The sequence below is a fragment of the Protopterus annectens genome, chromosome 3.part1 (assembly GCF_019279795.1).
Source record: "Protopterus annectens isolate FY-2018-M chromosome 3.part1, PAN1.0, whole genome shotgun sequence".
NCBI lineage: Eukaryota > Metazoa > Chordata > Ceratodontiformes > Protopteridae > Protopterus > Protopterus annectens.
Genome location: NC_056732.1, coordinates 530,452,183 through 530,464,738, shown reverse-complemented (window position 1 = coordinate 530,464,738; position 12,556 = coordinate 530,452,183).

The window sequence follows — 12,556 nt, the reverse complement described above, 5'->3', positions numbered from 1 at the left end:
AGAAACCTCGTTCAAAGCTGTGGAGAGCACCCCAGCCTTACCTGGTGCTCATTATCATACATTCAGACCCCAAATTGTGGGCAGTAAAGCCAAAGGAGATGGAGTTTCAATATACATTAAAGACATACTCACCTCCAGGCTGGTCAAACAGTATGACGCACAGGAGATACTCCAGGTGCAGTTAACCACTGACAAGACTCCTATTCAAATCATAGCTAGCTACCAGCCCCAAATCTAACTCAAAATGCCATTGCCTATTTGGGCCTGTTCAAATCTATAAAGATTAAACTCTTTACCCTGATCCTGGGTGACTAACTTCCCAAACATAGATTGGAAGTACTCATGCCAGAACACAAATGTCCAGAGACTCCTTGATTTTGTCAGTGCAAATGCCTTGGAACAGCTAGTTGATACCCCCCACAAGAGGTGATAATATCTTGGACTTAGTATTAACTAAAATGAGTAACCACTGCAGCATCCCTATAGTATCATCCTCCCTGGTAAGATCCAACCACAAAGTGGTCACTTTCAAAGTCACCATCTCCCTCAACCCCCCCCCCCCCCCCCAGCTAGGATCAGACATAAAAGCTTCTCGAAAGCTGATTACAGCCTCCTGAGGGATGGTATAAACAGCTTCACAGCCCCCTCCCCCCTCAGTAGGAACTGACACCAATATCCAGAAGTACACCAAAGCACTATACCAGCATTTATATATATACATGGAATCAGGAATACCCAACAGGACTAAATCATCCTCTGCAAGGAAAAGTAAACCTCTCTGTTGGACATCAGCAATAAATAAACTCTATAACAAAATAAAAAAATTGCTGTCTAAGACAAAGAAGGAGCAGGTGCCCAATTAGAAGCAATGTCCTCTTAGCCTGAACAAGCAAATAAGAGCACTAGTGAAATCCTCCAAAGCAAACTTCGAGTCTAAATCGACCACATCTACTAGAGACAATCATAAGTCCTTCTTCACATATGTCCACAACCTCAAAGGAAGCACCCAGATCTGTTCAGAACTGGTGGTCAAGGACACCACATATACAAATGCCATAGATATAGCAAATGAAATATGCTGGCTGACAGATTCAGTGAAAACTTCACCCCTCTGCCCCCCCCCCCATCAGTAAAGCAGAACATCCTGAGTACCTGACCCCTTCCCCTTATATCTAGGGAAGAGGTCATCACTGCTCTCTCAATGGCAAAAAATACAGCCTCCATGGGACTCAATAACATCCCAGGGCTGCATCCTATGTGAACTCAGTCAGGAACTTGTAGCACTCTTAGTCACCCTAACCAAAGAATGAGAACTGGCTCCCAGCTGAGTGGAGGACAGCCATTGTCATCCATTTACACAAAGGTGGAGCATAGACCCATCAGCCTAACTAACCTGATCTGCAAGGCCATGGCACGGATTATCATGGACCTCATTAACAAGGAAACTGGCAACCTCCAAACACTTGACCCCTCACAGTTTTGCTTCATCAATGGGATGTCATATCTGCTAAATTTGGTCAACTACTTTGAGACAGTCACCAAAGCCATGAACGAGGGGAAGATGGTGCACATCACCTACCTTGATCTGGCCAAAGCCTTTGACACTATTCCACTCTCGGGAATAATAGATAAACTCTCTCAACTAGGCATCAATCCATATGTTACCAGATGGGTAGCAAACTGGCTCACTGACAGAACCCACGTAGTCAAAATAGGGGAAACCACCTCAAGCAGTAGACCCGTAACAAGCTGTGTTACCCTGGGTTCAGTCTTGGGGCCTCTATTATTTGGGTTACAATTTTCTGAGGTGCAGGCCAAAACCAGTGGGGTATGGATGGCTAGGTTTGCAGATGACTGCAAGCTGGGTGCTGTCATCAATTCCCCTAGTGATGCGCACATCCTCCAAGAAGTTCTCACTCAGACAAATGACTGGTGCCAGAAACATGCCCTCAAGCTGTATACCAAAAAATACATCATCATCCCCTTTGGGGAGAATGATGTCCCTACAAATTATCACATTAATAATAATGTCCTAAGCTCGCAATCAGTCATGAAGGATTTCGGCACCCAGGTTAATAGCAACCTGACTTTTGACCATCATGTTGCTTCCATTGTACAGAAAGTCTTCGACATGGCCCACCTCATAAGTAAGGGTATCTCATCCAGGGACAAGGAGGCCATAACATCCCTGTATTCTTCCCTTATAAGGCCCATTATTGAGTACAATGCCCCTTTCTGCATGTACCTCACAAAGCACATGCAGCAGCTGGAGAGACCATAGAGGTTTGCTCACCAGGAGAATCCAGGACCTCAAACATCTACCATGCACAGATAGGCTAAAAGCCCTATCCCTCTACTCAGTTTCATACAGACTCCTTGGTGGTGACCACTGGCCACAAGGCGATCATGGACCCCAACTTAATAGGACTGCTGAATATACACAAGTCAAGCTCCATTCAAGTAACCTGCATGTGCAGCCTCAACCCGGTCTGTGACATCAGCAAGACTTGTTGGTGGGATAGAGTTATGTCCCAGAGACTCCCCCATCTATGGAATAGACTCCGTTTCCATATCAAGCAGAGTACCTCTTTACCCCTTTTTAAGTGCAACCTGGATAACTGGATGGGAAACAGAAAATATACCCTTGAGATTCCACCCATGTCTCTGGTGGACAGGGGCAGTGGGTGCTTATTTGTCTGAACATGGGCTAAACTCTTGGCTAGGCTTATAAGGGCCTCAGGGCAGATAGCCTAGTAACATCCTATGATCCTATGATGTCTTGCAGTTGATAAACCTGATCCAGGAAACCAGTATAGATCAACTAGTGACCACATTCTATTATTAAGCTTAATAATGATGATGGTGTAATAGTTCCTCAGAATCCTCATAGTTGTATAAAATTTGAAAGTGCATAACACTTCTTTTCCAGAGAATCATGACACCTCTCTTTTTAGCTTTATATGAAGAATGGGCTAGTATTGTGTAATTATGGGGGTTTGATACATTCTTTTCAGCTGATTTAAAATGAGTTTCTTGTAGGAATACAATTTGGGGTTTATTTATGTTTAAATATCTTAATAAACTAGATCTTTTCCTTGGATTATTGAGTCCATTTACATTTGAAGAAACTAAGGAGAAGGACATAAGTAAAAGTGGATATAGTTAAAATAAAAATAAATAGTAATCACGTTTCTACTTAGATAACTCTTTCTATTCCCCCAATATACACAGGTATACATAAAGCTGAATGACAGATCTGTTCGTATGATGACTATACCCAATATGCAAAATACTTTACTTTTGGGCCAGAAAGTTCAGATTGCATCAGATGAATACCTGAAAAACAAGATTAATATAAGAAAAAAAAAGTCACCAAAAACAAACATGGAATTCTTAAGATTCCCAGTCTGAGAGACAGAACATAATCTGTCAAACTGCTTTCTCTAACCTTCATGACTGTAGCTTACAGCTCTGACAAGTGCTATTAGTGAGACACAAATAATTTAAATGAGATTATTTTGTGCAGTAGTAGCTTTAGAATCAACTTAATAATTAATTACAAACCAAGTGTAATAGGTAATGTGCAACTTTGAGATTATGCATGTACATACATGTGCTTTTATATATATATATATATATATATATATATATATATATATATATATATTGCTAAAGTTAGGTCTCTATGAAAGAAATATGAATCATATAACTTCTTAAAATATATCTTGTTAGAAACATACTTAATTCAAATAGATAAGAATGACAATAAATATTTGATAAAACATCCTTTGTGGTGATTTATATGAGTTAATTGCTTAGAACTAATACAGCAATAGTGTGCAATAATATGAAATAACTGTTAAGACACATATAAAGATAACTTTATAATAAATGCTTAAATCATCTCAGTTGCCAATATTAAAGTTACACTCACAGAGCAGTCCTGCAGGATAATACTCATACAAATATATATTTCCAATCATTGTCAGCACTGCAACTTATAATTTTTCAGTAAACTCATTTAAACTCTTAATACATACTAGCTTACAAGTAGAAAATAACACAGATCTGCTTATTCAAATGAAGAAGAGCACTGTATAATTTAAGCACAACAGTAAAATAGCTTGCAATAATATTTAACTAAAAGAAGAAATTGCTAGTGCAATTAGTATCAGTGCAATATGGTGATTAGATATCCTATACACAAGTTTTGTTTCCCCCCCCCTCCAACAACAAACCAGCCATTTAAATTAAGACCATAAAACTGCATTTAAACAATTGTTAATTATTCGTTAACAACCGTTTATTTAACTTAAATAAAGCAATCTAATAGTTTTCTGCTGTTCTGGGCATTCAGAACTAAAGATTAATGTAACAGCAGCTACTGTGTCACTCTGAAAGCATTCCCCTTATTTTCTTTGTGTTACATTAACAAGAAATGGCTAGGAAGATTATTTTTCATAATGGCGGTCATTGCATGGTTTAAAACAAGTCTGGAGACCCCTCAAGGTATGTAAAAGTTTCAGTTTGAGTGAAAATTTTTGTTGTTGTGTCTTTCGGCTTTTCCCGGTTAGGGGTCGCCACAGCGGAACTCCAGTCAGCTAATGATTGGCAGTAGATTTTTACGTGCCGAATTGCCAGCCCTGACGCACAACCTTCAATGAAGGTACGCCCATTCACGCATGTCTCCACCCAGAAGATGCTCTAGCTGAGAACTGAACAGGACAATGTCTTACTGTGAGGAGACTATGCTACCGCAGCACTACCATGAGTGAAAATATTTGTAACAACATTCAAAGGCAATGTGAGGCTATAAACTTTAAAAAAAAATAAAAAAAAAATGTTGCAAATGTTTGCAGCTGTTTCCTTTATGTTAGTAAATGACAAATCACACAGAAAACAAATAGTAAACTGTATTTAAGTTTCTTTTGCCCAGAAAAGCATTAATAAACTCTTTTTTGATAGGTAAGCTAATAAATATTTTATTAGTAATCCATTTAGTATGCTAGATAACACATATTCAGAAAAGTGAATTTTGAGACACTGAAATAAATAAAACAGTAACCATGCTGTAAGAATGACAGACAATCTTATAAAAAAATATGAAAGAAAAAAGCAGGATAAATAACTTATGATGAGTTAGATAACTATTATATTTTTAAACTACTATTATAGCTTGCAATAGCTTATTCATGCTCATTGAATGTTAAAAACAGTTAGTGACTGCAGTGACAGAGTTTGCATGGAATATGTAGCTGCATGGCATCTGTGAAAAACTTTATAAGTTAAAGACAAAAGAAAGGTTTTACCTATCAGTAGAAGCTTTGAGAGATTTAATACTAGGTGTGGATGAAGTGTCAGATTTTGTCTTCTTTTTCTTTCAGTCTGTCCAAGAGGTTTTCTCAGATGATTTTTTTTAATGAAGAGAAGGAAACTTCCATGTCCTCAGGGATAGTGATTATGTTGTTGTTTCTGGTATAAGCAGACACCACTTCAGGACTATTAAATGTCCTTGCTCCATTACACAGATGCATTTTTATTCTTGCAGGATACAAGATTTATGTTTTGATATTATTTTGCTTTAGTAGCTTTACAAATGGCCAACAGTTTTCCTCATTTCCAGTACTCTCGTAGAGTAATCATTATCAAATCTAATAAAGCATTGGTTATATTTTAATGGATCTTTCCTCGAGGCTGTTGTTAGTATAAGGTCTTTGTCTCTATAAGAGCAGAATTTTATAATAATTGACCTTGGTGCTGTAGAAGAGGAATATGAAGTTGGCTTACCTAGTGCTCTATGGGCTCTTTAAATTCCATATGAAAGCCCTTCTTGTAAGCCCAGTATTTCAGGAATCCAGAAGTTCAAAAAGGTAATAATATTGTTTCCGTCTGTTTTCTCGAAGAGACAGAAAATTCTTATATTGCATGTTTTTTTCTTGGTTCTCGAGATGATTAGGTTTATTTACAAAAGGTTTTGTTTAAGCAGAAAGTCAGTGTGTTGCTCATCTCCTCCACATCAGTTAGTGTGACTTCCATGTCAGAGATTTTACTTCGGTGCTGCTGTAAAAGTTCTTTGAAAACTTCTGTCTGCCTCTGGTTGCTCCCTTGAAGATTTTTTAGGTTTTGCTGTAAGTTATCTATTTTCATAGGTAATGTTTGTAGAGCTGAAGTTAACATTTGTATCTCCTCCGTCCGTGCTGAATCCACTTGAAAGTATTTGATGCTGCTCATTTTGTTTCTAATATGTCTCAGGTAATTTGACAGGAATCTCCTCAAAATGATTCTCCAAAGTTGTTACAAGTGAAGTACAAAGTATTAGTGACAAGATTTTATATACTGTAGTTGATATTATTGACTGAATTCCTGTCTGACTAAATAATTTTACAGTGCTCTGAAGTTAAGCTGCCTTCAGTTGGCCATCTTGGCTCCACCCCGACATTTATCTTCTGATACTGAAAAAAGGAAACCTTCTAACGTGGCATCTTCATACTGTTGTAGATTATTTTCCTTGTGCTCCTTTAGGTATATTATGGATAATGTAACAGCTGTGTGTGTGTTTCCTTATCAGGTTTGTAAACAACTGTTACATCAAATTTTGCAGTGAAAGTGACATTCTATGTAACTACACTGACTTAGAAAAAAATTGTCTGTAATGATCTGTTGTCTCATTCCAGTGTAACTGCTCTGTCATAGATGGATTCAAAAAATCATTTTTATCTATACCCGATACCCAGCTTCTGCTTACAGTATGTGCAGATTAGATTTCTCCATTATTATTTGATATGGAGCCATGTGCTGTGTGCTACAGTCAGCCATTTTTTAACACTACTGTCCCAGTGCTAGACAGACTAGCATCTACCTACAATACCACTGATTTGGCCACATTGTAACATTTTAACATTAGAGCTTCATTTACCAGTCTCTTAACAGATAAGAAATGTTTCTCTTGTTGCTGCTCCCTATGCCAGGAAATACAGTTTCTAATAACTGCCTTAGTAGTATTGACTCACCATAGATGTGTATGATGAACTTAAATAGGTACCGCAGTAAGTCCAAAAATCTCACTAGCAGGTGCTTGTTTGAGCATCTGACAATCTGAACTACCTAACCTTAATTTCTCTGTGTCTGAATTAATACCCTGTCTAGTTAGTACATGTCCCACATACTTAATACTGGCAACAAAAAGCTAGCTTTATTCTTCATTAGTATTAAATTGACCATTCATAACCAGTTAAGTAGTCATTTTAGTCTCATATCCCATACTTCTTCTTCTTTCAGCTGCTCCAGTTAGGGGTCACCACAGCAGATCAACTGTTTCCATTTCTTCCTGTCCTCTGCATCTTGCTCTGTCACACCAACCACCTGCATGTCCTCTCTTACCACATCCATAAACCTTATCTTAGGCCATCCTCTTTTCCTGTTACCTGGCAGCTTCATCCTTAGCATCTTTTTCCCAATATACTCTGCATCCCTCCACAGCACATGTCCAAACCAACATAATCTTGCCTCTCTGGCTTTGTTTCCAAACCTTCCAACCTGGGCTGACGCTCTAATATACTTATTCCTAATCCTGTCCATCCTCGTCACACCCAGTGCAAATCTTAACATCTTTAACTCTGCCACGTCAAGCTCTGACTCCTGCCTTTTTGTCAATGCTACTGTCTCCACCCCATATAACATAGCTGGTCTCACTACCCTCTTGTAGACCTTCCCTTTCACTCTTACTGGTACTCGTCTGTCACAAATCACTCCTGACACTCTTCTCCACCCACTCCATCCTGCCTGTACTCTCTTCTTCACATCTCTTCCACACTCACCATTACTCTGAACTGTTGATCCCAAGTACTTAAACTCACTGACATTCGCCACCTCTTCTCCCTGCATCCTCACCATTCCTCTGTCCTCCCTCTCATTCACACACATATATTCTGTCTTAGTCCTGCTGACCTTCATTCATCTTCTCTCTAGAGCATACCTCCACCTCTCCAGGGTCTCCTCCACCTGTTCTCTACTCTCACTACAGATCGCAATGTCATCTGCAAACATCATAGTCCATGGGGACCCCTGTCTGATCTCGTATATAGTGCATTTCATGATGCACAATCCAAGTGTTCTTGGAAAACAGCATCCAGCATGCCAGTGAACTTAAGAAGAGCTTTGAACTTTCCAGCTGTACACAGCTTTCCTCTTAGTGGAATATTTTCCCCTTCCACAAAGGAGAATGATTTGGACAGTGTGTTGTAGAGTATTTCTTCTACATTAAAGTAATGTATGACCCTGTTTCACAAAGTAGTACAATGCAGTCATCTGTTGTCCACTGCATACACTTATAAAGCTATCTGCCCTTACAGCAACATTCCCATGGTCTTTTGAAAAGTCAGTCATAGGTGTTAAAACCATAACAGAGTCCTTTGATATGTTGAAAACAAAGCATGGTCTACAAAATTCTGCATCCAAATGCACAGCATATTGTGCTAAACTGTACTCACTCAGTAGGAGTGGGTTAAACCATTGATATTGTTGGTGGCCAGTCCAAGGCCTTCTAAGCCATTTTGGATGCTGGTAATGTTGTGGTGGTATCATCTGACCTGCCAGAATTACAACCTTCTGGGCTTCCGTCAGTTTCTAGTGACTATATAAGCCAGTATCTCCTTCATCATGCAGCTGTGACCTTACTGCCCACACTAGAATTTCAGATATGCTGCTCTGTGGCATTGATGTGTCACCACCATCAATAGGCAAGTTACAATGCAGCGACACTGCAGATAGCTGCTCAGGGATAGCAGTAAATGCTTTGAAATGAGCAGAATCCTTGGGTTCTTTGACTTGTCTATAGCACATGCCAAGAATAAATAAACTCACATATCCAAATGCTAAGGAGAATAAACATTCATCAGTACTGCAGTGTTGCACTTACAGAAGTAATGTCCTACAGAAAAAAAAGGGTGGGGGTAAACCTAAGCATGTACAACACTGTCAGTGTGTTAGGTGGTATCAAACCTATCTGCTTGAAAATGGTCATTCAGGGGGGACTTCTTCATCCTGTGGTACAGCACATACTTGTTTACCAGCAAACCTGCAAATAAACAACATGGACAGTTATACAGTGTAACATCACCATGACAGTATGATAAACACAGAAGGTGATAGGACAATAGGTAACATTTACACACACACACACACACACACACACACACACACACACACACACACACACACACACACACACTAACTGAATAAGAGTCCTTTAGACAGCTGAGTTACCCCCTTTTCCATTGCACATTTAGCCATCCTCTTCTGAGAACCAGAACATTTTCTTTTCTGCATGACTTCCATCCTACAAATCAAACAAGACATTTTTTAGGCATTCAGCACAGCAATATCATATAATAAATGCAATGTGTGTTTAATTAAAAGAGCTATTTACACATATACAGAGACACATGGTATACAGGGATAAAGTCCTGACTCTGACCCAGATGACCAGTGTTTGAGAAGGGCTTCAAGTGCTGGAAGGACTGGGTGCTTTTTGAAAGAACACCAGCAACTGATCAGACCACCTGGATGTTATCAGCAAGACAATTTGCATTAATTAATTAATTACATAACAGCAAGCAGATTCAGAATTAACAAAATAACTTTCTTTTTTTTTCATTTTTTTCAGCTAAAAAAAATCCTAATAGTTTGTCACCAATCTGCAAAATAAGTATTATAGCATATCAGGGGCCACCTATTGGTCTCCCTTACTAGGTCCTCCAATCAAGAAGTTTGAGATGATGAAAACAACATTTTCCAGATAATTGTACCACATACTAGTTATCCGCATGCCTCCAGTGTGTGAAGATTTTAAATTTGTACTCCTTTAAGTATAGGAGACACAGAGGGGATCTAACTATCATTCTTTATCAAGTGAGGAGTGATGACTTGCTGGAAAGCATTAGGAAGCCTTAAACTGATACAAGCACTCAGCTCTCCTTGTTAATAAGGAGAAATTAATTGTAGGCACTAAACAGCCTATAATTGCAAAGTACCTTGCTAAGGTAAGGGAAAACAGCTCCTGTACTTTACAAAAAAAAAAAAGCACCAAACCAGGCATATCCAAAGGTCAGCTTCCGGTGATTTCTCCTGTCCACCTGGTGAATCTGGATATACTGGGGCAATGCAGCAATTGCCTCATGTACACAGACAACCCACTCCTCCTACCACCCAACACTACAACCTGTGAGAGATGCACTTACATAACCAAACTGAAAGCAAAGCTCTCTCCACCCAAGATTGTGCTAGACAGTTAAGAGGAGAAGGTTAACACCCACACTACACCTCAAACAACACATAGCCCTTCTAAACCCACACCACCAACACCCACATATCGCAACACTAAATCCACATATGCGGAGGCCCTTAACTGTAACCTGCCCAAGCAACAAGGACCTCTGAAGCTGAAACGCAAACAAACACCAATCACAACCAAATTGTCACATAGCTCACAACACCAGTGTGCCACCCAGCAACAGCCCCTAAGGCAAGACAATGTACCTAACACTTTAGCCATAGGTGACTCTATAGTCTGGCACACTGATGTCCCACTCACCAGATTGAACAAGGAGAAAATTACAGTCAGCTGCCTGTCAGGTGCCAGGATCCACCACATAACACATGCACTCAAGTCACTCCACAACAAGTGCAAATATGACTCTGTCATTGTCCATGTTGGAGTGAATGACTTGAGATGCACCTCCCTGGACTACATGAAAAGAGACATGGAAGAGCTCTTGGATCATGTGGCCCAGGCAGGTATGACCCCAGCCCTGAGTAGCATCCTGCCTTCACCCAGAATTATACCACAATATAAGGACAAAATGATTGACTTCAACAATTGGCTAAGCTTCTGGTGTCATTCAAAGGGGATCCAGTATCTGTCAGCCTGGGACGACATGATCGACAAACCACGATGCTTTGCCAGATATGGTCTGCATCTGTTGCCCCTGGGATTCAGGTTACTGGCTAAGGCTCTTGCCACCCCTATAGTGCCTTTTTTAGGCAAAGTTCAAAGGACAAAACCACCACTGTAACAGGTACAAGCATGCAAAATCTGAAGGTAATGTTATTCAATGCTAGAAGTCTAAACCTCAAAATGCACTCTCTCGAGGCACTCCTAAAAATAGAGAACATCGATATCTGTGCAGTAAATGAGACCTGGTTCAAGGCTCCAGAGAGCACCCCTGCAATACCAGGCTACAACTCTTACCACACTTTTTGGCCACCAAACCAGGACCGAAACACTAAAGGTGGAGGAGTGTCCATATTCACCAAGGATATTCACACCACCAGGCTAGTTGCCCAACACAATGTGTCTGAAATTCTCCAGGTGCAACTAACACTAGGTAAGACTGCAATCCAAATTGTAGCTTGCTACAGATCCCCCACCATGCCCCAAGATTCTCACTACACCTTTCTAAACATACTGAAAAATATTAAGATAGAACCAAACACCCTAATACTGGGTGATTTTTAACTACCCTGCCATTAACTGGGAAAACTACTCATGTACCAACACCTTTCCCTAACGGTTCTTGGAATTCATAAATTCCAATGCCCTGGATCAACTAATCCATAGTCCCACCAGGGGCTCCAATATCCTAGACCTGGTCATTACCAACATGGCAAATCAATGCTCCATACCTATGGTCACCCCCTCATTAGTCAGGTCTGACCATAAGCTAATCACCCTTAACATCCACATCCCACCCCCCAGTAAGGAAACCTCCATAAAAAACTTTTCCAAAGCCAACTTCATGCTACTAAAGTCAGAAGTGACAAACTTCATGACACCCATGCAGACGGGAACTGAAAGTTCGACTGCTGAATCCTACACTAAGGCACTGTACGAGCACATCCACTCATGCATGAATTGTGCCATCCTAAATAGAACCAAGATGCTCTCCTCCAAAAAAGGAAGCCAATCTGGTGGTCCTCTGCCATAAACAAACTTTACAACAAAAGGAAGAAACTGTTTCAGAAAAGAAGAAAATCCCAGGATGCAAAAAAACTCCCTTACCAGCCTCAGTAAGAAACTGAGATCCCTCATAAAATCCTCCAAAGCTAGTTACGAAAATAAAATTGCCAAAGATTCCAAAGATAACCACAAGGCATTCTATAACTATGACAAGAATCTAAATGGCAATGCTCAGATCTGCTCTGAGCTAAAACAGAATGGCATTAAATATACTGATCCCAAGGATATTGCCAATATCCTGGCAGATCAATTCAGTGCCAACTTCACCCCCCTCTCACCCCCTAAATGGCCCATCTCAATACCGGAAGATTGCCAAATTCCAGTAATAACGGCCACACAGGTAAAAACCATACTCTCCAAAGCTAAGAATACAGCATCAATGGGACCAGATGACATCCCGGGCTGTGTTCTACATGAACTACAATATGAACTGGCACCTCACCTAAGTGTCATGTTTAATCATATCCTCACCTCAAGTTTCATGCCCACTGAGTGGCACAGAGCTACAGTTATCCCACTCCACAAGGGGGATCCACCTTG